The sequence below is a fragment of the Lichenostomus cassidix genome, unplaced genomic scaffold, assembly GCF_008360975.1.
Source record: "Lichenostomus cassidix isolate B80296 unplaced genomic scaffold, HeHo_3.0 HiC_scaffold_43, whole genome shotgun sequence".
In the NCBI taxonomy this organism is placed as follows: Eukaryota; Metazoa; Chordata; class Aves; order Passeriformes; family Meliphagidae; genus Lichenostomus; species Lichenostomus cassidix.
In genome coordinates this window covers 2,903,955-2,929,455 of record NW_028147635.1, presented here as the reverse complement: position 1 = coordinate 2,929,455, position 25,501 = coordinate 2,903,955, and the positions used below count along the sequence as shown (strand labels likewise).

Below are 25,501 nucleotides of genomic sequence, written 5' to 3'. Positions count from 1 at the left end.
CCCAAATGCTAGGCCTTGCACCACAGGAGTGCAGGTGATGCAAGCAGAGTCTGCTGCTAGAGACTGCCCCCTGCCCCGGGGGGACAAGCCTGGACATTGCCACCTGGCCTGAGTCCATATTAACCCATGGCATTCTGTGCTTTCAGGGGACCATCACCACCGAGAAGAGCAGCTGGAGAGGATCAATGCAACATTGTTGGGATCCACGGATGGTGATATTTTCTTTATTCTGTCTCTGTCACCCTCTTTCTGTCTCCCCCACCTCTCTTCCTACTTCTCTTTTCTCTCTTCTTCACTCTCTCTCTCTTATTTATGATCAAATAAAACTCATACTATTGACTGGCTTATGGTCTCGTTTGCACCTTAATTCGGGCACAGGTATTTCCAAAGAACCCTCATTACTGGACCATAACACCATTTTAGGGTCCCAGTGGTCCCCCCTCCAGGCTGCCAGGGGTTCCCCAGCTCTGCTATCACCCCTCTAAGTTGTCCCTTCCCATGGCTCACCCAGGGGACCCCAAAACCAGTGTCCCCCATCACCCCACCCCCTGCCGGGGCCTCTGCCAGCACCGCTATCAGGACCCCCCAAAAACACCTCCCAGGGACCCCCCAATGTGTCCCTGAGGAGCATTTGCATAACCTGACTGGGGTTACTGAGCCCATTTGGGAGGAAACTGGGGACACATTGAGAGCAACTGGCATCAACTGGGAGCTACTGGAACCATGCTGAGGGAGACTGAGACCACAACTGGGGCAACTGGCATCATGCTGGGAGAAACTGGGACAACACTTTGGGACACTCACTGAAACTGGGACCATGCTGGAGGCAACTGGAAGTAACTGGGATCATTGTGAGGGAACTAGAACCTTACTGGGGCAGCTGGGAGTGCCTGGGAATGACTATGAGCATGCTGAGGGCAATTGGAATTATACTGGGAGTGTCTGTAACCAAACTGGGCTGGCTGGAATCACACTGGGAACAGTTGGGACCATGCTGGGGACAACTGGGAGCAAGTGAGAGTGTCTGGGACCACAGTGGGCATGACTGGGAACCTGCTGAGAGGGACTTGAACTATACCAGGGGCCACTGGGATTATACTGGGAGAAACTGGGAACAAATGGAACTATGCTGGGGCAACTGGGATCATACTGGGATCAGAGTGGAAGCAGCTGGCCTCATGCTGGGGGACACTGGGATCACACTCAGATGACTGGAATCTTACTGGGATTTACTGGGAGTGGCTATGGGCAACTGGAATCATGCTGAAGGTAACTGGGAGGAAGTGGGAATGACTGCAAGCATGCTGGGGGCAACTGGGATATACTGGGAGAGACAAGGAGACATGGGGATCACACTGGAGGCTACTGGGATCATGATGGAATTGACAAGGAGCAACTGGGATCCCACTGGGGGCCACTGCCATCATACTGGGAGGGATTGGGATCACACTGGGATTATAGTGGGTGTCAGTGGACCCTGACTGGGGTTTACAGAGAGCTACTAGGCCCAGGCTGGGAGCCAGTTGGGGATACACTGGGAGCAACTGGGAATGACAAGGTGCATGCTGCTGACAACTGGGATGTACTGGCAGTGACTGGGATAATCCTAGGGACAACTGAACCATGCTGAGGTAACTGGGAGTGCCTGGGAGTGACTATAAGAATGCACATGGCAACTGGGATATACTGGGAGTGTGTGTGAGACCATGCAGGTGGTGGCTGGGACCATACTGGGAGTGATGAGGAAAATGGAACCACTCGGGGCAGGGGGGCAACTGGACTCATACTGGGAGAAGCCACTTGCAGGACCCGGGAGTTCTGAACCCCTTTCCTGGCCATCCCGCCCCTCCAGCCCCCAGATTCCCCTGCCGGGTGTCCCAGCAATCCCAGGCATTCCCCCTCGCAGACTCCCCTCTCCGGGCTCCTGGGGGTCTCCTCTCCCTGGGGTTCTGAAGAGAAGCCGCGGCTCCCGCAGGTCCCCAAAACCGGTGTGTCCCCAATCCCGCCCCGGTCCGGCGCGGTCACCACGTGGCCCCGGGCAGAGCTTGGAGGGCCCGGGCAGAGCCCAACCCCCACCGCGGGGAGACCCGCATCCCCCCGCCCCCCATCGGGGCTCTGCCGGCACCGCCACCGGGACCCCCAAAAACACCTCCCGGGGAACCCCCCATGTCCCCACAAGGGGCATTTGTGGCTCACCTCTGGAGTCCCGAAAACTCCAAACAACCCCCCGAGAAACCCCAAACCCAGGGACCCCCCGGATATTTGGGGCGAGCTCCCCCTCCCTGCTCACCTGCGGGATGGGGGCGGCGATGGTCCAGGGGGGCTGCGAATTCAGGGAATCCCAGACCGCGTGGCTCCGGCCCGATCCTCCTCTGTCCTTTTTCCCTCGTCTTCCTCCCGCTCCTCCCCCTCTGTCTCTCCTCCTCCTTCTCCGCCCTAATCCCACCTCCTTCTCCTCCTTCCCCCAATCCCTTCTCCCGCTCCTCCTCCTTCCCTCTCTTACCTCCCTCCTCCTGCTCCTCCCCCATTCTCCGAAGCCCCCACAGCCCATGGGACGAGCGGGGATGGAAGTGGGACAGTGGGCTGGTTTGGGGGGCTTCTACCCACATTTACTCCCCTCTTCTCGTTTTTCCCACCACCTCTCTCCCTCCCTTCCCGCTCACCCCAGAGCTCCGTGCCCGCAGCCGGGGGGACTCCCAGCGCCACCAGTGCCACCAGTAGGGCCCCAGCTGCCCCCACACGCTCTTGCCGTGCCCAGCGCCGGTTTTGCAGGTGCCCAGAGCCCCAAAGCAGCCCAAAGCGCTCTGCCCTGGGGGTCCCCAAAGCGGCCCCGCCCCGCGCGGCACTGGCAGCACCAGTCCGGAGCTGTCCACCCTGGGTCCATCCCGTGCTCAGCAGAGCATCCTGTGCTCTGTCAGCACTCGCTGCTCCTTCGGGAAGGATTTGGGATTTCTGTCAGGCACAGACACTGAACCTCACCCCAAACTGCCCCGGTGCCATTGCTGTCCCCTCGGCGCTGGGCAGCTGCTGTCCCAGGGGAAGCAGGGACACAAAGGAAGCCAAGTGCAGCCCAGCTGCCCACGCTGATCCAGACGAGGCCCAGGGACAAGGTCCTGCAGAGCCACACGGAGCCCTCGGCTCCTGGCTGGCAACGGCTTGTGTTGTGGCTGCCCCAGTGGCCAGAGCGATTCCTGGAGCTCCCCCAGCTCCTGCAGCAGGACCCAGGTTCCACCTGCTCTGCCAGGCCCTGGCCAGGGGCCAGCAGATCCACTGGCTCCATGCAAAGGGGGAAGACAAGAAGAATGCATTGGATGCAGCCCCCAAGGACCTCGAGCAAATTGTTCAGGAACATCCAGACCTTGACCTGATGTTTGCAAATCTGCAGCTGGCAGAGTTCTGTGGTGCAAGAGACCCAGCACAGGAAGAGGAGACCTACAAGGAGCTGCAGGGGAAACACCCTGAGCCTCAAAGGCTGCTGCACTCTAAATGTCTGCTGGAGAAAGTTCTTCCTCGCTGGAAAGAGATCCCAGGATAAGGCAAAAGCAAAGTTTGTGGCTGGTGGCAAATTTCCAATTGCAGAGAGAGCAGAGGAGGAACTGCAGGTGGAGGCTGGGAGCCTGGGAAGGAGGGAGGGGTGTGCAAGGTGGTTTTGTTAGGGTTTGTTTTAGTTCTCCTCCTCATACTGTGACTTGCTTGGGTTTGGGGGGTATTTGGTCACTGCCCCACCCCAGCCACTGCAGCCTCTGGTCCAGCCCCAAAGTGGCTGCCAAGCCTCTGGCACCCCAAAAACCCCACCTGTGAGAGGGAGCAGAGCAGGTAAAGGCTGTGACACAGGTGTGACACTGACACGTCCCACAGCTCCGGAGCTCACAGCAGCTGAGATGGAGCTGGATCCAAGGCTGGGACTGTGGATCTCTCTCTCCCTCTCTCTTCCTCTCTCTCTTCTCCTGACATTCTCTTCTCAAAATCTGGATAACTTGAAGTTGAACATGTTAGAGTTTGCTGTGACAGTGCTTTGTGAAATGCATTACTGTAATTCCAAGTTTAATATAAGGTATATGCTAAGTGAAATACTATTCCTCTGTTAAATTGTTAGGTCATCGGTTATAAGTTAGGTTAGATACAGTTAAGTGTTGTTCTTTTGCCAAGTTATTATTTTTAAGATATGAGTTAAGGTTAAGGTATAAGTTAAGCTCTCTCAAGTCTGAGGGCTGTTAATCTTTTACGCGATATTCTTTTTATCTTTTTCCTCACTGTCTTTTAGTCAGATGCACCTAAACACAAACACACACACACAGAGTGCCAGTTCTCAATTCATTTCTGGTTTGATTGACTGGATTTCCTTGCTTTTGTTGTTGCTTTTTCCCTGCTGTGCCTGAACTGTCCAGTCAGGAGCAGAGTGACTCTTGCCAAGGAACTTTGTTGTGCTGTCGTTTAATATGAAATCTGGTTTTTGCTGATCCCTTGCTGGGGATTTTTTAAGTGCTCTCAAGCCCTCGTTCGTAAGAGGGTGAAGGAGCCCTGGGCCAGGCTCTTGCCCTGGGGGACATGGGGACACTGCTGGGGGGTCCCTGTCCCCCTGTCCCATCCCCCAGGGCCCTGTCCCCCCTGTCCCCGTGTCAGGCTCTGGGGGTCGATCTCGTGGAACATCCTCTGGGGGAAGCTGTGGCACTGGGGGGCAGGGGGGACCTGGGGGGGACAGGGGACCCTGCTGTGCATGAGCAGTGTTGGACTTGTCTGGGGGAACTGTGAGGGGGGCTGGGGCAGAGTGACCTCTCCAGTGATGTCATACAGCTACCCACTGATGTCACACAGCCACCCTGTGATGTCAAAACCCAGTCTGTGATTTCACAGCCTTCTCTATGACATCACACAGCCTGCTCCATGATGTCACAAAGCCAAATTTTGATGTCACATCCTGCCCTCTGATGTCAGACAGAGCCACCCTCCATGATGGCAGAGTCTTCTTTGCAACTGCACAGCCCTCTTTGTGATGTCACAGCCCACTCTGTGTCACAGCCTGCTCTGTGATGTCACACAACCAACCTGTGGTTTCACAGCCCAGTCTATGATGTCACAGCCAGCTCTGTGATGTCTCAATGCACTCTGTGATGACAAAGCCATCTGTGATCTCACAGCCTACCTGGGATGTCATGCAGCCACACTGTGATGTCACAGCCCGCTCTGTGATGTCACACAGTCCCCTCTATGATGCCATAGCTGCTCCATGACCTCGCATAACCAACTCTGTGATGTCATAGCCCAATCTGTGCCCTCACACAACACACTCTCTGATGTCACAGTGAGCTCTGTGATGGCACATCACTGCACTGTGATTTCACAGCCTGCTCTGTAATGTCACACAGTCCCCTCTATGATGCCATAGCTGCTCCATGACCTCACACAACCCACTCTGTGATGTCACACAGCTCCTTTCTGACATCACAGCTGCTCTGTGGCTCTCTGACACAGCCCCACAGGTGCCCATGGCTATGACACAGCCCCCTCTGGGCCATGGCACAGCCCCTGCCAATGCTGAGCACCTGTGAGCTCTGGGTGTGGCCTGCTCGTGTCCCTGAGATGGCCTGGCAGTGCCCCAGCCCTGCTGGGCTGTGCACAGGAGCTGCTCCTGGGCAGAGCTGTCTCTCTGCAGCGCTGCCGCTTGCCAGGAGCTCCTCTGTGCCAGGAGCCCAGCCCAGCTCAGCAGCACAGCAACAGCACAGGGACTGGAATGACCCTCGTGGGGCTTTGATGGTATTTGCATCAGACTCAGTCCCTTGGAGTGTGTGAAAAAAATTCTCAAAAACTCAAAGTGAGATGGAAACACTGAAGTTCCTTGTCGTTTAAATGGGTTCCACTACCAGACACTACTGAGAAAGTGTCCCCAGGCTACAGTAAGAGCAGAACACTGCAGGCAGTGATGGCAGGTGGGGACAAAGCAAGGCAAAGGTGTCTCTGATGCTGAATGGCATGCCTAGGTATGAGGTGCTCAATACCATTGACTCAGACCCAGGTCCTCATTTCACCTCAAAGGTTTTACACCAGACAATGGAACCTTTGGGGGTAAAGTGGCATCTTCATACACCATGGCATCCCCAGAGCTCAGGGAAAGTTGAGCAGATGAATCAAACACTTAAGAACACCATAACAAAATTAATGGAAGAGACACAAATGAATTGGTTAAAATGCATTCCACTAGCCCTGTTAAGGATTAGAGCCAGACCACGGGCTGACTTGAGAGTTTCCCCCTATGAGACTATGTTCAGTCTGCAGTATTTGACTACCCCTTTTAGCACAGGTGTATATACTGAAGGAGAGATATCACCAATAATTATATTCATGCAATTGCCATCACTCTGGAAGATCTAATGAAGTGAGGATATCTGCCCCAAACTACTCCCATAGACTTTAAGATCCATAAAATCGAGCCGGGTGACTGGGTTTTAATCAAAGTCTGGAGGGATACACCGCTAACTACTAAAGATAAAGGTCCTTTTCAGGTTCCTATGACAAACACCACAGTCCGAACCAAAGAGAGGGGTTGGAGTCACATCACCCGAGTGAAAGGCCAGTTCCAGCTCCCACTGAGTGGTCAGTCACTGGACAGACAGGAGGTCTGAAGCTGACCCTGCAGAAAAGACCTAAGGAATTGACCACCCTGTGACCACCACTGACCTATATCAAGTTTCTATGCTTAAAAACTGCTTAATAAGAATTAACTGTTAATAAGAATTAACCACTATGAGTTGAGTCAATTGTTCCAAAGTTCCCAGTTTATCTTGTTAATTATAATAATTTCACGGTTCTGGTGTTTTTCTTAAGTGCCACCAAAAGTGAAAAGTGTGGAGCATTCCCCAGGTATCTGGACAATTAGACCCTAAACAATTGTGAAGAACCTGGTTTCAGGAAAAGGAGAAGATGAGTCCTGAAGGAAGATACCACACCCAGGTAAAGAGAAAGCACGGAGGGGTCAAGACTGGGTCAGGCTCTGCCTTTGCCAGATGAACTATCCCCACCTTGGGAGGAGCCCCCATAGGTGTGAGGGCTGGGAGGATATCCTGTGCCAGACCCCTGTGGCTAGCTTGGGTATTGAGTATCCACCTCCTGGGAAGCTGTGACAAGTGCTATTATCCCTTGTATGCAGGGCATGTTACAAAGTCACTTGTAAGGATACATACATATCTGAACACCGAGTGTATCAATCTTCCTGAATTATGAACTTGAGAAGAAGAAGGGAAAACATATTGGCTAACCGAAAACACAGGGAATTGCAAACAAAAATTGGGTGGAGAATGCCCTGTAAAAGAAGAATGGATTTGTTTCGAGCATGATCCGGAGGGAGGCTTGAAAAAAAGTAGAAATGTGGAAGACTGAATCACATAGAAAGAGCTAAAAAAAGGAGTGTGGGATGTTGAAGAAGAAGGCATGATACCATATGGGAAAAATCTATTTCTGGACATGGTAGAGAGAATAAGCAAAGAGTTTAATGTGTCCAATTGCTGGATTTGTGGAGGTACCAAGATGACTGAAATGTGGCCATGGGAGGGTATAAGTTTAAGGGCCTGAGATGTGTTAAAGCGGATGAAAATGAAAGGAGATGTATTAGCTGCAAGAAGTTGATGGGGACAATGGAAATTATGAGCCAAAACCATTGGTAAAGAGAAAAGGTATTGGAGAAAATTGGTATGGAGAAAAGGACCAAAGCATGGCACAGAGGTAGGAAAATTATCGTGCAAATGTTACCTAGTTACAGATGGCAGCCATACCCGGTGGATACCGAAAGCCCCTAACCTGTACTGGTCTAGAGAAGGAGGAAAGATGGGGTGTGTGTACATAAATCACAAAGGATTGTATGAATGTATCACAAAATAAGTAAATCCATTCCTAGATGTCCCAGGAATTTCAAAATTTTGGGAAGAGATAAAAAGGGAAGATTACAACTTTTGAGAAGCTCCAAAAGGTTTATTCTGGTTACCTGGGGATACTCCTTCTGCTACCTTACCTCAAAATTGGTCAGGAAGTTGTGCATTAGGAGTGATTAGACCTTCTTTCTTTCTATTACCCTGGATCCTAGGACGAGAGTTGGGAGTCCCACTTTATGATGAACTACAATGACAAAAAAGAGATTTAATAGGGGGAACTCAGAAGAGGACAGAATCATCAGTACTTATGGGCCACTTGGGCCCAAGATGGTTCTTGGGGGTATAGAACCCCTATTTATATGTTGAACCGCATTATCAGATTACCAGCAGTCCTCAAAATCATAACAAATCAAACCACCCTGGCAATAGACCTTATAACAGCACAGCAAAACCAAATGAGGATGGCGATATATCAGAATAGACTAGCCCTAGATTACCTCCTGGCAGAAGAGGGTGGAGTGTGTGGAAAATTTAACTCACCCGAATGTTGCATGGACATTGATGACCATGGGGAAATTATTAAGAATATCACTCATAACATCTGCCAACTAGCACATGTGCCCATCCAAAGGTGGATGCCCCTTTTTAAAGCAAATTGGTGGGAAAATTTCTTTAATGGGGGGTGGATAAAAAGAACAGTGTTTATTGGTCTGCATGCTTTAACAAGTATTATTTTTCTCCTGTGTGTAATCCCCTGTATGATATGGATGATAACAAGTATTACCCAAAACACCCTAGAAAAGATGACCCAAGAAAAATTGATGGTAATGAAAGAGAATTGGGAAGAGGGAATCAATGAAACTGCTAAAGAAATAGATGAAAAATACCAGAAACTGAGAAGTTTGTATGGGGACTAAGGGCTCATCATCTGGTGTGACTTTTCCTTGATGCAGGCAAAAGCCTGATCAAAGGATGAGAGGGGGGACTGCTATAAATGAGTTTAAGTTCACTGAAGTTAATTATACCCATGAGTTAGTAATATGTTAATGAGTTCATAAAGTTAATTATAAGGTTAAGTTCCTTATATTACTTATGTTGGAGTTAGTAGGCGGCACGATGCTGTACTAAGTGTAACATTTAAACACACCCATTAAATGAATGTGCATGAAAGCACCCATATAAAGGAAGATGTTTCTAGAATATCCCACCAGAAGAGGGTGATGTCATCAAGAACGCGGATTGGACCAGACGAGAACCAACCAGGAGAGACCTAGACCGTGATTGGACAGGAGCCACCAGAGAAACGAGCCAATCACATTTGGACAAATGAGCCAATGAGACGAAGGATCCCAAATGGACCAATGGGGTGTAATAAGCGAGGGTATAAGAGTGACCCAGTGCTTTGCACCTGGTCCTCTGCCCTTTGGGATGTGCGAGGGAGAGCGCCCAGCATCGAGTGTGCTGTTTCCTCTGCCTTGGCACGAGAAATAGTGAGCTTCCATTTTCTTGGCTGTTAATTAGTAAATAGTTGTTCTTCACAAGCCGGGGAGTGAGTCATGTTGCTCACCACACCCTGGTTCCCCCCTTGTCACCAGTGAGGCAGTGTCCAGCGTGGCACATTGTGGCATCCTGGAGCTTTCAGCTGCACAATGTGTGTGGCCAAGCACGTGTCCTCTCAGGCTCCTTGTCTCAGGAGATTTTCAGCCAGGCTGCAAGAGCTGCATTTGCAAATGCGTTTGAGTGCTGCAGCTCCTCTGCATGCACCTGACACAGCCAGTGGGATCCAATGTCCTGGCAGGAAAATCCCTGTGTGCCTCACAATGAGTTCCACAAAACAGCCTGGCAGCTGCTGGCCTGCAGAACAGAGAGTTCTGGAAAATCTCCTTGGCATGGCTGAGAGCTCTCCTCCCTGCAGAGATCCTACAGAATGATCTCTGCATCAGGGCAGCTCTCTAGGAGGAGAAGTGGATGCAAGAAAAGGAGCTTTTGCATCAGACCAAGGCCTTGTGGCACAAGTCACAAGCACTTGGTGTCCCTGCATCCCTCCCACCCCAGGCAGCGCCTTTCTCCTCTGCCCCACACAGCACACACTGCAACGCCCCAGAGACCAAAAGGCTTCGGCCTTCAGCAGTTTCCCCCAAATCAATGACTACAGCACAATGAAAACAACAAACTCTTCTGATTTGTCAATTCCATCATTTTATTTCAATGAAAGCATCTTTTGGAACCTGTTCTAACTGAGCAAGAGCTACAGCTCAACTGCATGAGGAACATATTCCAGAGGAACATATTCCAGGCCAAATGCTAAATAATATTATCTATCATAAAAAAAGAGCTCCCTAGAAGTTTTCTTTCCCAACTAATGTCTAGTTTAAATCTTCGGAACTCTTTACCTTGTTTAATTAATTAATTTCATTAATTAATTATTAGGGTTGAATTTTAATGAATTTAGTTAGCTAGCTAAATATTAATTTTTATTAATAATTATTAATTTTTTTGTTTCTTAATTAAACAGGAAAAGAGGGCATGAGAGGGTCTTTATCCAATTATCCTTAATTCTAGAAAAGAGCTCTACTAACATCTAGCCATATTTTAACCTACAGAATTTAATTCTAATAAATTCTCTTACTTTTGCTCCTCAAATTCTTGAGGCAGCAAGTACAATGGCACCTCAGTCTTGAGCCTCCTGGCCCTGCAGCAGATGGACATTGCCACCCAACTTGGTGGCATCTGCAGAATGACTGAGGGTGCCTTCAATGGTCTTGTCCAGTTCATTGAAAATGTCACTGCCAATGTCAGGGTTTGGTTACTCAGACCAGAACCCTGACTTGCTTTGGCACTTGTTTTGGCCCGTCTTGTTTCCTGGTCACCTCCATGTCACAAAGAAGGAGAAGCAGGTTCTTTCTTTGGGGCCTTGCCAGAGTGGTGAAAGTGCCTTTGAACCAGATTTTTTGGGGAAGGGAACCTCTCCATCCCAAGCCTGCCAGTTGCATGCCAAGAGCTGTGAGGGATGCCTGGGACAATGCAAAGGCACTGCAGATCCTCCAGCCAACACATCCACTTCCTGCAGGGCCTGGCTCAGGGGCTGTGCACAAACACACATGGAGCAAAGGAGAGCAAGGACAGAGCGTTCCAGAGCTCATTCCAGTGCTCATGCCTCCATGGGTGTTACACCATTGGCATTCCCACGGAGCCATGGTGGGATGGCTCCTCTGACTGGAGCACTGGAATGAGGTGTCTGAGGCTCCCAAATGCCCTGAGCACCCTCCTGAAGTGGGACAGCTGCCACTCGGGGACAGCCACAGCCACAGCTGAGCGCAGGCCTTGCAGATGCTCAACCACCTGTGCCACTCTAGGAATTGCTGTTCCCAAGTGCCATCTGGAATGTCCCATAGGAGGGACCCTGAGGCACTGTCTGTCATCCTCTATCCTCCAGGCTGGGTGGCTGCATTCCGGCCACAAGTCACTTGGGAGGGACACAGAGCCACTGTCCTCGTCAGCGTTCCCACTCAGGTCTCTGTCTTCGGCCCAGGCCTCTAATGGGAGAGACCCTGAGCCAATCTCTGCCTCACTGCTCCAGCTCAGCTGTGTCTTCAGCCCACGACCAACATGGCAAGGAGCCTGAGCCATTCTCTTCCCCAGGCCTGCTGCTCAGCTCTGCATCTTCAGGCCATGCCTCACCTGGGAGGGACCCTGAGGCTCTCTCCTCCTCAGTGCTCCAGCTCAGGTGTGTGATCTCTGCCCACTCTGTGGACAGCCCTGGCAAACTGCACACAGACCTGAGCTCCTCAGAGCTGGATCCCTCTGTGGTTGGTGCCTCTGACAGGCATGGCTCTGCCCCTGCCCCCTGCCCACCGAGATCTTCCAGCTGGCTGGGCAAGGGGCTTGGGGGCACTGGTGCATAACTGGGTATGGAGTTGAGGCCTCTTCCCCACTGTGAGGGGCTCTGATGGGCAGAGCTGGGCCTTGGCCTGTGGCTGGCCATGGATGAAGTTTCCTGTGCTCTGCCCAGGCCTGGCAGGGCCTCACAGGAGGCCTCTCTTCTCCACTTCTTCAGCTTGGGTGTCATTCATGTTCCCCTTGACAGTCTTCCTCCAGGATGACACAGGCGTTTTCCTCAGTCTCTGGTTCTGTCAGCACAGCCCCTGCTGCTGCCCCTGCCCCCTGCCCACCCAGAGCTTCCAGCTGGCCGGGCTCCCGGCTGGGGGGCAGCAGGGGCTGTGCGGGGCAGCTGCCCGGCTCTCCGGCCCCAGTGCGGGGGCTGCTGCTGCCGTCCCTGTCCCCGTGCCCTGATGCGGGGGCCGCCGTGTCCCCGGCTGCTGGCCGCGTCGCCGGATCACAGCCGCCATCCCGCTCAGGATGGCACGGGAGCCGCGCCGCAGCGAGCGCAGCAGAGCCTGGCCGCGGCCCCTGGGGCTGTGCGGGGCTGCCCGGCTCTCTGCTGCTGCCGCCTGCGCCACAGAGGCAGCAGAAGCTGCTGTCTTTGCCACCTCTCGTGCCTTGGCAGTGGGATGCACCTGGTGCTCCTCATCCTCAGGAGCTCTGCCCAGAGCAGCAGCTTCTGGCTGGGTGTCCCCATGAGCTGCCTGGGCACGAGGTGAGCTGGGCAGGTCAGCGTCTGCCTCTTCTGCCAGCAGCTCAAAGGGGTCAAACATGAGCGCTGGGTAGAAGGGCTTGACCCATATATGGTAGACACTGATTTTGTTCTTGTTCTCCTGTGACGACTCCTGGTCACTGCTCTCTTCCCCACTGGACACTGACTGATCTGCATTTAGGGAAGAAAGCTCTAGGAGTCGTCCTGAGCCACTGCAATGTTCCAGTGGTTTGGGGTCATGTGAAGAGGTCACTGGGATGCCTTCCTCCACACTACTGGCACCTTGGAGATCCCTGGAGCAGCCCCTGTCCTTGCTCTGTAGCTCCTCCAGGACTGTCCCTGCTGCTGACCCAGCCCACTGTCCGAGACCTTCCAGCTGGCTGGGCGAGGGCCTGGGGGGGCAGAGCTCCTGAATCAAGTCTGGGGTTGAGGTCTTTTCCCCGCTGTGAGGGGCTCTGCTGGGCAGAGCTGGGCCTTGGCCTGTGGCTGTGCACAGCTGAAGCTTCCCGTGCTCTGCCCATGCCTCTCTTGGCCTCAAAGGAGGTCTCTTTTCTCCACTTCTCCAGCTTGGGTCTATGTCCTGTTCCTCTTCAGACAGCTCTTGCAGGCTCTCCACTTCCCACTCTTCATCCAGGATGACGCAGGACTTCTCATCAATCCCTGGTTCTGTCAGCACAGCCCCCGCTGCTGCCCCTGCCCCCTGCCCACCCAGAGCTTCCAGCTGGCCGGGCTCCGGGCTGGGTGGGCAGCAGGGGCTGTGCGGGGCAGCTGCCCGGCTCTCCGGCCCCAGTGCGGGGGCTGCTGCTGCCGTCCCTGTCCCCGTGCCCTGATGCGAGGGCCGCCGTGTCCCCGGCTGCTGGCCGCGTCGCCGGATCACAGCCGCCATCCCGCTCAGGATGGCACGGGAGCCGCGCCGCAGCGAGCGCAGCAGAGCCTGGCCGCGGCCCCTGGGGCTGTGCGGGGCTGCCCGGCTCTCTGCTGCTGCCGCCTGCGCCACAGAGGCAGCACAGGAGTCACGGTGCTCCTCAGCTTCCTGCGGGGCTGCCCGTGACTCGCAGTTGGACAGCTGCACGGAGCAGGAGAAGGATGAGGATCAGCTGGCCCTCTGCGGTGCAAACGGCCCCCCTGGCACAGCAGCTCCCTCCGTGCCCGCAAGCCCGCCCCGAGCCCCGAGGCAGCTGCCTGCTAGCCCATCCCTCACCTTCTGCCTTCTGACAAACATCAGCCACTTCTTCTTGGGCTGCACGTCGCTGCTCATCTCCTTGTCCGTGGACATCTTGGAGTCGCTCCGATGCTACCCTAGCCCGGGGAGATGCTGTCTCCAGACGGAGCTGCTCCCCTGGCAGTGAGCACCCCCAGCCATTTGGTGCCCTTTTATAGCCTCCCGCTCACGCCGTGTCCCCAGGTGTCACAATGGGCTCTGGGCACACGCAGCCACACGTCACAAAGGAGCCTGCAAGGCGCTGCTGTCCCCACGGGCCACTCCCCAGCAGCCCCAGGACAGCGGCGGGCTAGGGGGGCTCAGAACCAGCTGCAAACCGGCTGGAACCGGCTGGGACAGCAGTGTGCAAAGAGGGCGGTGACAGAGCTGTCACACAGCCTCTCGCAGGGACACATCAGGGACTGCAAAAGCAATCAGTGCATGTGCCACAGCTTTAAAAAACTGTGTTTGCACATCATGCACAGCTGTAAAGTTGTAGAAGGCATTGCTGCAGGCTGAAATTTGTTTGTAAATAATTACAAGGTAGAAATACTTGTAGAAACCATTAAAAAAATCTTTTTTCTGTACAAAAATCATTTTCTGGAGTCTATTAACTCTGATAATAGCACAGTCAGCATAGAATTTTTTTCTAAAATCAGGATAGAGGCCCCACTGAAAAATGCAGAGGCTCTTGCACATGGAACATGGAACATGGAACATGGAACATGGAACATGGAACATGGAACATGGAACATGTGCAAGACCAAGGTTATGGTCTAGAATTGTGGTGTGCAAATACTGGGCTCATTGGGAAAATGGTTTTCATTCCAGCAGAGATGAGAATTCCATCATTTGCCCCTTTAGAATGCAGAATAAAACAGAGGAGAACTCCCACGGTTCAGGAGGCAAAGGAAAGAACTCCAGAGATGAGCTGTTGGAATACAATTTCTAAAATGGCTGAAACGTTCACACAGCTCCATTTGAAACTGGGAAATTGCAAGAGGAAGTGATGGTGAATACTCCCATTTCGGAGGGCTTGGATGGGCTCTTGGGAAGGACTTGTTCCCTGGGAGGGTGGGGAGGCCCTGGCACAGGGTGCCCAGAGAAGCTGTGGCTGCCCCTGGATCCCTGCAAGTGTCCAAGGCCAGGTTGGACACTGGGGCTTGGAGCAGCCTGGGATAGTGGAAGGTGTCCCTGCCCGTGGCAGAGGGTGGCACTGGATGGGGCTTCAAGGTCCCTCCCAACCCAAACCGTTGTGGGGTTCCATAATTCTCTGGTTCTACAAACTACTCTGAAACATTTCACATCAGCATGGAGAGAGCAAGTCCATCCTGCTTAGAGATCCAAAGGACAACATTTGATGTGTTTACATCTAACAGAATTTTGTCATGATTCTGGAACAGGAGATTCCTCTAAAATGTAATAGTGGGATCTTAAAATCTTTCAATATAAGGATTTAATGTGTGCCATCTACCAATGATGACTCTGAATGAGGCTGCATGTGGCACTCTCCAATATTAATTTAACAATTAATTCTTCAGGATATTTGAATGACAGTGAATTTCCTGTCATTCACAAACTCTGACACTGAAATTTCTTGAAAGTCAGAATGGAAAACGAGTTGGATTTACCTCTCCAAAAGACAAGATATATTTTACAATTTTCAAATTATAAATATGTAAAAGTAGAAGAAGAACCCAGTGAAGCAAATTAGGAAGAACAGAGCTCTCTAAGGGATCCCTGAATATTTCTTCACAGTAAATCACAAGAGCTCTCTTAAGCACTGAGTGAATGCCTAAGTAAATTGAGTACCCATTAAGCATTGAGTAAATAAACAACTGTGATTTCCAGGCTCATTGTCATGCATGTTTTTTTAAGTTATCCATAAACCCTTTAAATATGTTTGGCATTTCTATCTCTTAGAAGCTATTGGGAAATTTTTGTTACACTCCTTGAGGTGAATAAAACACACACTTGGCTCTGAAATATTGCAAAGCAAAGCACAGACAATTGGTGTCTTGGCTCAACCCAGGCAGCACCTCACAGCCCCTCGGGCACTCCCCACCAGTGGGATCAGGGAGAGAGTTGGGAGGGTAAAAACTGGAGTGGGTTGAGATCAAGGCACTTTAACAGATAAAGCAAAAGGCACCACATGAGCAAAGCAAAAGAAGGAATTCCTTCAGCCCTTCCCAGGGCTGGGCAGCTGTTCAGCACCTCCAGGAGAGCAGGGCTCCATCCCACAGAACAGTGACTTGGGAAGACAAAAGTCATCCCTCCAAACGTCCCCCTTCCTCCTTCTTCGCCCCACTGCATATCCTGAGCATGAAGTGACATGGTCTGGGATATCCCTGGGATCACAATGATGCCTTAATAATTTTGGGGTTTTTTTTTCTTCATGTGTCTGTAAATTGGTGTAGTTCTCTGTTCTCACAGAATGCAGAAAACTTCTGTTCCCAACACGTTTAACCAAAACAAAGCTCTCTGGATAGAGATTCAAGGACATATTAATTACCCTAGGGCCAGAAAATATCTGAACAACAGTGGAAAGGGGGGAGCAGGGCCTGGGGTGGTCAATATCATCGCCTGAAGGTGTGATTAGAGAATTAGGGACCAATATGCTAATAAGACAAAACTTAAAAAAGATAAAGAGCTTGTGATCTGGTATCTATTTTGGGTGTAGTCCCTGAGGGAGACTTTGCTTGCCTGAACGTACCTTGAAGGCCTTGAATAAATTTGTCTGCTTTTAATACACCTAATTGTTTTGGCATCTGTTTTCATGTAGCCTGTTCCAGGCATCAGAGTCACCCAGAGATAAAGGACTGAATGTCTGCTGTGACCCATGAGAGCTCTGCAGCCCCTGGGGACACAACAGGGACAGGGAAAGCAGTGTGGGCAGTGCCTCCTCTGAGCCTCAGGGAACTTCCAGAGGAGGATCCAGGGCAGCCCCAAGGCCATCTGGCAGGCCTGGAACAAGGCAGGCAGCTCTGAGCAGCCTCCATGGCCCCAGCAGAGCTCGTGTGGGAGGGCTGAGTGCAGGGAGCACCATCAGCTGCCTGTGTGTCCCAGCTGGAGCAGCAGAGCCCAGCAGAGGCAGCTCATGGCCCCGGGCAGCACAGCCCCCATGCTCTGCAGAGCAGCACCCCCAGCTCTGTGGGGCTGTGGGGAGCAGGGCAGGGGCTGCAGCAATGGCTGCTCAGGCCAGCACAGCTGTGATCCCCTGGGAAAGGCTCTGTGGGCAGCTGGGATGGGCCAGGAGAAGAGCAGGAGCCCTTGTGTGTGTGCACAGGAGTCCTGGCAAGAGCTGGGGCAGCAGGAGCTGCCTGAGGAGCCCCGGGGCAAACTCTCTGCTGCTGTCCTGGGCAGTGGGGCTGTCCTGGGGCTGCAGGAGATGCCAGAGCTGAGGATCTCCTGAGCATTCCAGACACAGAGTCACTGTCCCTGACCTCCATTGCTTCCCATTCTTGCTGCAGGGCCAGATAGGACTGGGCTGCTCTGCTGGGCTGGGGCAGAGGTAGGGAGAGGCTGGACTGGGCAGTGCCAGGGAGAGGAAAACAATGGACTCTTGGTTATACAAGTCCAGGCAGTGTCAGAATGGTTCCATGGAGCCCCAGAGTGTCACAATGATCTCCCTTATTCCATGGGCCCCCAGAGTGTCACAATGTCCCCTCAATTCCACGAGGCTCTGAAGTGTCCAAATGGTCTCCGTGGTTCCTGAAGGCCCTGCAGTGTCACAATGGCCCCTTGGTTCCATGATGCCCCACAGTGTCACAATGGCCCTTGTTTCTATGGGGCCCTGAAGAACCCCAGAAAGGTCTCCTTGCTTCTGCAGTATCACAATGGACCCTTGGTTGCATGAAGCCCCAAAATGTCACAAAACTCTCCTTGGTTCCATGGTGCTCCACAGTGTCACAGTGGCCCTTGGCTGGTTAGAGCCCCATGATGTCACAATGGCCCCTTGGTTCATGAGGCCTTGCAATGTCACAATGGTCTCCTTATCTTCATGGAGCCCCACAGTGTCACAATGGCACCTTGGTTCCTTTAAGCCCCACAGTGTCACCATGCTCCCCTGGGTTACACGCGGCCCTGCAGTGTCACAATGCCCCTTTGGTTCTATGGGGCCCTCAGTGTCTGTTTTGCTGCTGGGCAGTGTCAGTACCAAAGACAGAGACACCAACTCACGGAACAGTGTAATTTATTATAACACAAAACTGCAAAGAATTACAAAAGGAGAAGCTCAGCAATGCACAGAATCATTTGCAAAGAATTACAAAAGGATAAGATGGACAAAGCACCCAGTCAGCACTACCAAAGATTGCCTGAAGGGATTTAGAAAGATCCATCACCAGTTACCCTCAGACTTTACCATCACCCAGCCCCACACATCAGCTGGGGAAGCTGTCACAGCCAAGGACTGCAGAGCCCCTCTGGACACTGGGAATTCCTGCAGCTGTGTCCACCCACAGGTGAGGCTTCCAACCTCGCTGGGAGAGAGCCCAGCTTGGAGAGTGCTGAACAAACAAACTGACAGCATTTCCAGTGCAGGAACATCTGGATTCATTCTTCTCTTGGATTCTCCCAAAGCCTGGCCAGGGCTCAAGGAGGAACCAAGGGAGTTGACTTTGACCATACAACCCCAAACCAGGCCAGATGTTGGATTTCATGGCCTTGTTTAGCTTTTAGATACAGAAAAGTCAATACATGTTTCACTAATTAGTGGATACATCTATCACAATGCTAATGATCATGAATATTTTGTTAATGAGTGGATACAAGAATAACCTTTTGTTGGAAGGTTCATCAAGAGGTCACCTTTGGCTCAGGGCCTGTTGTTCAGGCCTCAGTCAGGCCTCTTGCTCAGGCCTTGGCACTTCAGGGATGTGGTTTAGTGCTGGGCTGACAGTGCTGGGTGAACGGCTGGGCTTGATGAGCTCAGAGGTCTTTTCCAACAGAAAGGATTCTAGAACTCCAGGAATCTGCTCCATTCAGCCTGGTCCATGTTAGCAGCATTACTTTGCTCAGAAAGTTCCCTCTTGGTCAGCTCTTGAGGCCTAAGGCTTCAGGCCCTTTAGCTCCTGGTGCTAAGCTGCTCATGCTGAACAAGACGACTCAGAGAGAAGAATACAGTTCATCTAATTCCTTCTGGGACACTGAGAGGGGAGGATGTGAAAACAGGAGCATTGCTTGGTGTCACCTCCTCTCTGCCCTTCACGCCTTTCAGTGCTCTGAAACAGCCAAGAGCTTTCTTCAAGAGTGCAAGGAAGCAGCTGTTCCTTCTGCCAGGTCTGGCTCTCTCCAGTCTCTGCACTTGACTGCTTTTGTCCCTCTAGCTGTGCCCTCTGTTCCCCCTCTGCTCGCTGGCTGCTGCCCAGGACTGTGGAACTGGCCCAGATCAAGTGCTCGAGAGCCTCATTTCTCTGCCCTTGGAGCTGCCTGGGCACAGCAGCCTTTTCCATCTGCAAGCTCCATATGGACAGGGAGTGCCCAGCTCCGTTCCTTGCACAATCTGCAGGAGCCCAGGGCCTGCCATCTCAAGTCCCTGCTGGCACTGAGGGCCCCCAGGTGCCTCAGGCTGCTGTGACACCACTGCAAACAGGAGGCAAGAGTGGCAGGGGCTGTGCTCAAAGTCAGCTCCATTTGCTGCTGCTACTGCTGCTGCTGCTGTGGGGTCATTTGTCCAGCCCTGCCCCAGACTCAGGGATCAGCTCCAGGCCCTGCTGCTGCTCCCTCAGGATCAGTCACAGTTTAGTTGTTGCTCTCAATGCCAGCAGAAGCAGTGGCTGAAGCAGCAGGTGCTGACAGTGCCCCAAGCCCCGGGGCCAGTGGGAAGGGAGCTGCTTCACACGAGAACCAGGAGCAAAGGACATTTCTTTTTTAGGACATGTTTTCTGGTTTAAGAAAAGAAAAAGAGAAAAGAAAAAAACCTAGATGAAATACGAAAGATAAAAACAAAACTCAGCTGTGTAGTGTAAAATCTTCTGTAACTTTGGATTAAGAGGTAACCGATCTTCTGTAAAAGAGAGGTCAGTTATTTATTTTGTCAATGTCCCAACAGCATGGATCTATCTTACTGACTCTCAGCAGCCTTTTTTAACAGATCCTGGGGTTGTTTCCAATATTAAGTTATTTTAAATTGTGGTTGAAGCAATCAGAAATTGATTGTGCCCTGCCAGCTCTGAGCAGGACTGGGAATCCAGATTCTGTTGATCCCCATCTCATTAAGAAGATGCCCTTCCTTCTCACCCTGTGAACGAGCTGTGCATTCCCTTTGAAACTGTCAGTGCTTTCTTAAAGATGCAAACTCCCACTTACAGCTTTTTGCTCTGGTTTGGAAGTGGAGAAGGGCAATTCTTCATTCACCAACTCCAGACTGCACTGCCTCAGGAACAACAGCCCACTCGCCAGGTTTGGCTCACTCGTGGCACTTCTAGAGGAGGAAGAAAGTGCAATTGCACAATTCCAACCCAAAAAGAAGCAAGAGTGGGACAGACAAAACATCCTGTGGACATACAGGTGTTCAGCTGGGACTGTGGAGTGTTGGGGCTCTTGCCAATTGGATGTGTATCCCTCACTGCAATCTCTGGGCCTGCAGGAGAGTCTCACTCACCTGCACAAGCAGAAAGCTCCGTCGGTGTGCTCAGAACAGGCTCGTCTGATGCAGAGCTGTCAGAGCAATGGGAGGGCAGAGCAGGCCCAGCCGTGCTCAGGGCTGAGCCCCAGCAGAGCCCTGGCAGAGCCCAGAGCAGCCTCAGCATCCGCAGAGCCCTGCTGGAAGGAGAGAAACCAGAAACTACCCATCAGCTGAAGGCTCCTGTCCCCCTTGTCCCAACTGCCCGCAGTGCCCAGGCCATGCTGGCTGAGCTCAGAGCTGTGCCCAAACCTCCCCATCATTGCTGCCTCTGGGAGGAGAGCAGGAGGGCAGGACATGTGCCCAGCCTCCAGCCAGCCATGGCAGATCCACCTCCTCAGCAGCTGCCCAGAGCCAAAGAGCAGCTTGGCAGATGACTGAAGAAGTTGTAGCATGCAGCCCAGCAAAAGGGGAAAACTTTTGGCGCCCAGCCAGGTTGTGCAATGCACAGATGTGGGAGCATCCCCCTGGCTTTGAACTCACCTGTAAATCAGGTGTGGAGTGTGTCTTTGAAGAAAGTGCCAAAGCTGATCATCTTCAGCTTGCACGTCGCCAGGTCGAGGTAGAGGTTGTCATCCTTGAAGTCCTCCTGGTGTCTCCAGCTGCAGCTCCACCTGGTGCAGCATCTCCAGGGGCTCCTTCTCCTTCCCTGGGGGCCACACTAGGCTGTCAGTGTTCTGCCCAGGGCCCCAGCCAACAATGCAGCAGGACAAGATGTGTGGAGCTGTTACCTGCCAGGCCCCTGGATCAAACTGTGCACATGCATCTCTCCCATCTTCTAGGGCAGATGAAGATCTCGCATCCAAGGGTCGTTGAAGAGGTCCTCCAGCGATGGCCTGTCCATGGGTTGCATGGACAGACACCTCTTAATAACATCTTGGCACTCTGAGGAGAGAAACCAGAAACTGCCAGTCAGTTGGAGAAGGGTCCTGTCCACTTTTCCCTCCCAGTTCCCATGCCCAGGCCATCCTGGGTGTGCTAGAACTGTGCCTAAACTTCCCCAGGCATTCTCTGTTTTGGAGGAGAGCAGGAGAGCAGGACATGTGCCACCTCCTCAGCAGCTGCCAGAGCAGGATGCTCATGAGCCTGCTGCTCTCTCCCAGCACTGGTATTCCCCCTGTGCCACAGAGATGAGGATCCACCTTGAGAGAGCCGTCGTGGGAACAAGATCCGCCCCCAGATGATCTCCTGGCCCCTCCTGAATGGGTGCTTCCCGACGACCAGCTGGTACAGCAGGAGGCCCAGGGTCCAGATCATTGCTGCCCCACCGTTGTAGAATTTGAGGTGGATCCACTCTGGTGGGCTGTAGGACAGGGTTCCTGTGGAATACAGATGGAGTTCATCAGGGGATGCTGCTGCTCCCAGAGCCTCACCCCACATCCCTGGGCATGTAGGGGCTGCACCAGTGGCACACAGGGTGACCTGCTGCCCTCTCGCCAGCACCTGTGACTCATGTACAAACTTGGGGTTGGAAAAGAAGCTACTGGTGTTGGAATGAGGCAGCAGAAGCCCTGGGGAGATCCAACCATGACACGCAAAATAAAACCGTTCCCAGAGGTGGGAAAAACCACTCTCATCCCTCTCTGCATTGCCCCCGAAAAACACTTACAAGCCAAGGCAAACAAGGGGAGTGGAGCAGTCCAAGCCCTTCCTCGCCTGCCTACCAAACTGGCTGGGGCATGGAGTCTGACACCCCTCACTGCTACACTCATTGGGGTTTTGTCAGACTGACTGCCCCAGCCCCAGCCCAGCCAAGGGCAGAGTGGGTGGTGAAGGTGGTCAACAGGGCTGCAAGCTGCCCCCTTCGACCCCCACCCAAAAGTAACTTGCCTGAAGAGTTAATCCCATGCCTGGCAGCTACAGGAGAAGCCCCGGTGCTACACCCAGGCTGGACCATGAGATGCCCAGGAGCATCCCCTGGGAAGGCTCACCTGCAAATTGGGTGTAGGCTCTGTCTTGGAGGAAGGTGCCACAGCCAAAATCGATGAGTTTCAGCTGCATGGTGTCCAGGTCGAGCAGGATGTTCTCGGGCTTGATGTCCCTGTGCAGCACCCCGCAGCTGGTGCAGTGCTGCACGGCCTCCAGCACCTGCCGGAACATCCCCCGTGCCTCCTCCTCCGGCAGGAACCTCCGCTCCGCCAGGAAATCCCAGAGGTCCTGACAGCGCTCCGGACGCTCCAGCACCAACAGGTAGTCGCTGGGGAGCTCAACCCACTCCAGGAGCTGGATGACACCAGCACAGCCAGTGGACACCTTGTGCAGCAGCACGATCTCCAGGGGCGCACGGGTGCCATCGGGCTGCGGGAGGAACACGATGCCATCAGTGGGGCTGAGGCCATGCCATGGCTCTGGGACCCCTCACCCAGCCCGGGATGCTCTGCGCCCCCCGCTCACCCCACGCCCGCTCTACCTCCCTCGAGGCGTCCTGGCAGCTCCCACCCTGCCGGGCCCCGGCTTATCTCCGCCCGGCACGGCCCGGGTTCTGCCGCTGGCCCCGCTCACTCACCAACTCGCCCCAATGATGGATGCGATCCCTCGAGACACATTTGATGGCCACCTGCGAGCAAGAGACAGCAGCGGGCTCAGCTCGCCGCCCGCCCTGCCGAGCTCCACCCTCCTCCTCCTCCTCCTCCTCCTCCTCCTCCTCCGCCCGCCGCCAGCCCCGCCACTCACCGGGGCGCCGTCCGCTAGCCGCGTCCCCGCGTAGACGCTGCCGAACCCGCCGGTGCCCAGCAGCGCACCCAGCCGGTACCGCTCCTGCAGGGCCTCCTGCGCCTTCCCTGCGGGCGACACGCGGCCGTCACCGCTCGGCCCGGGGCCACACACGGCCCCCGACCGCCTCTGCACCGCCCCGGGCCGGGCATGCCCCTCTGAACGGGGCACGGGCGGCTCGGGGACGGCGGCCGGACTGCCGAGCTGCGGAGCTCGGGCCGGAGAAGGCGCAGCGCGGGCGGCAGGAGCGGCCGCGCCGTGTGTGTCGTCCTTGGGCCCCGGGAGGAGCCGGTAACGGGGCCGGAGCTGGGGTCGGGGCCGGGGCCGAAGCTGGGGCCAGGGTCGGGGCTGGGGCCGAAGCTGGGGCCAGGGTCGAGGCCGGGGCCGCGGTCGGGGTCGGCACTGGACCCTGCGTCGGGGCCGGGGCCAGGCTCGGGACAGACGAAGCCAAAGGGTGGCGATGCCGCCCCAGACCCAGCCACTGATGCCCGCCCAGCAGCGCCACAGCCAGGCCCGGCAGAGCCGGGCAGAGGCGAGAGCGCGGCGGGACGCCCAGGGGCGGGGAGGGGGCAGCCCCGCCCGGGGCCGGGGGCGAGACTGGGGCATGGCCCGGGCTGGAAGGGGGAGAGGGAGAGCGAGAAAGGAGGGGACACAGGGAAAGGGACACTGGGAGAGGCTGTGGGACAGGGGGAGAGGGAGAGGAGGAGCAGGATAAAAGGAAGGAGGGGGTCCTCAAAACTCTTCAGTCGCTGCTGCCGCCGCTGCCGCCGCTGCCGCTGCCGCTGCTGCAACTGAAGCTCTGGGGCAGTTAGTCCGAGTGGCCGTTAGTCCGAGTGGCCGTTAGTCCGAGTGGCCGTTTGTCCGAGTGGCCGTTTGTCCGAGTGGCCGTTTGTCCGAGTGGCCGTTTGTCCGAGTGGCCGTTTGTCCGTTCCCCGCTCGCCCCCGCGCGCCCCACGGCCGAGCCCCGCGCGCCCCCGGGGGCAGCCCCTGAGTCTGTCCAAACACGGGAACTTTGCCGTGTTCAGCCCACATCCAGAGGCTTGACTGCTGCACAGTGGCACAGCAATCCCCTTGGCTGCTCTGTGCATTGTCCCTGCTGAGGGTCAAACACTAGTGGAGCACATTCCCTGTCTCTAGAATTCATACCTCACCCAAGCACTGCACTTGTGTCTCCAGCATTGCTTTCCAAGCAGAACGGGGAAAGACAAACTGTGTGTAACTCATGGTATTTCAGAGAGTCTAAAACATGCTAAGTCATAGATCTTCGAGGTGAGATCCATTTGCAATTAATGGGATGGAGAAGTAGTGCAACATGGAAAAGGGGAGCATAGAAATAAATAGAGGAAAACATCTTGAATTGTTTCTTTACCTTTTCTTTTCACTTCTTGAAAGCTGTTTCAGTTTTTCAGGAATCTTCTCCACAGTCCTGTTCGCTCTTTTCAAGAACCTTTCCTGGAGGGAATGAATTGCAGGGATTATTGGGCTGAGCTGGCCCTGGCCGGGTGCCTGGTGCCACCAAAGCCATTTTGTCACTGTCCTCAGAGGTGCAGGACACAGAACCCAGGAGGAAAGGCTCGTGGGCTGGGATAAGGGCAGGGAGAGGTCACTCACTGGTCACTGTCAGGGGCACAACAGACACAAGCTAGGGAAATTAATGGAATTGATTTCTAAGCAAATCACAGTATGAGGAGAATTAAAACAAGCCCTAACAAAACACCTTCCCCACCCCTTCCTCCTTCCCAGGCTCCCAGCCTCCACCTGCAGTCCCTCCTCTGCTTTCTCTGCAATTGGAAATTTGTCACCAGCCACAAACTTTGCTTTAGCCTCATCTCGGGATCCCTTCCTGGAGAGGAAGAACTTTGTCCAGCAGAGATTTAGAGTGCAGCAGCCTTTAAGGCTCAGGGTGTTTCTCCTGCAGCTCCTTGTAGGTCTCCTCTTCCTGTGCTGGGTCTCCTGTGCCACAGAACTCTGCCAGCTGCAGCTTTGCAAACATCAGCTCAAGGTCTGGATGTTCCTGAACGACTTGCTCGAGGTCCTTGGGGGCTGCATCCAATGCATTCTTCTTGTCTTCCCCCTTTGCATGGAGCCAGTGGATCTGCTGGCCCCTGGCCAGGGCCTGGCAGAGCAGGTGGAACCTGGGTCCTGCTGCAGGAGCGGGGGGAGCTCCAGGACTCGCTCTGGCCGCTGGGGCAGCCACAACACAAGCCGTTGCCAGCCAGGAGCCGAGGGCTCCGTGTGGCTCTGCAGGACCTTGTCCCTGGGGCTCGTCTGGATCAGCGCGGGCAGCTGGGCTGCACTTGGCTTCCTTTGTGTCCCTGCTTGCCCTGGGACAGCAGCTGCCCAGCGCCGAGGGGACAGCAATGGCACCGGGGCAGTTTGGGGTGAGGTTCAGTGTCTGTGCCTGGCAGAACTCCCAAATCCTTGCCGAAGGAGCAGAGAGTGCTGACAGAGTACAGGATGCTCTGCTGAGCACGGGATGGCCCCAGGGTGGACAGCTCCGGACTGGT

General features: G+C 54.0%; 1 protein-coding gene and 1 pseudogene across 1 annotated transcript in view; both read right to left on the bottom strand.

Moving 5' to 3' along the window:
* The window catches only part of LOC146421167 (uncharacterized), a 230,781-nt gene that overhangs the window by 40,531 nt on the left and 164,749 nt on the right, over nucleotides 1-25,501 (bottom strand). The window lies entirely within an intron of this gene.
* LOC146421173 (serine/threonine-protein kinase pim-1-like) overlaps nucleotides 21,010-25,501 on the bottom strand; it is an 8,557-nt pseudogene continuing 4,065 nt past the window's right edge.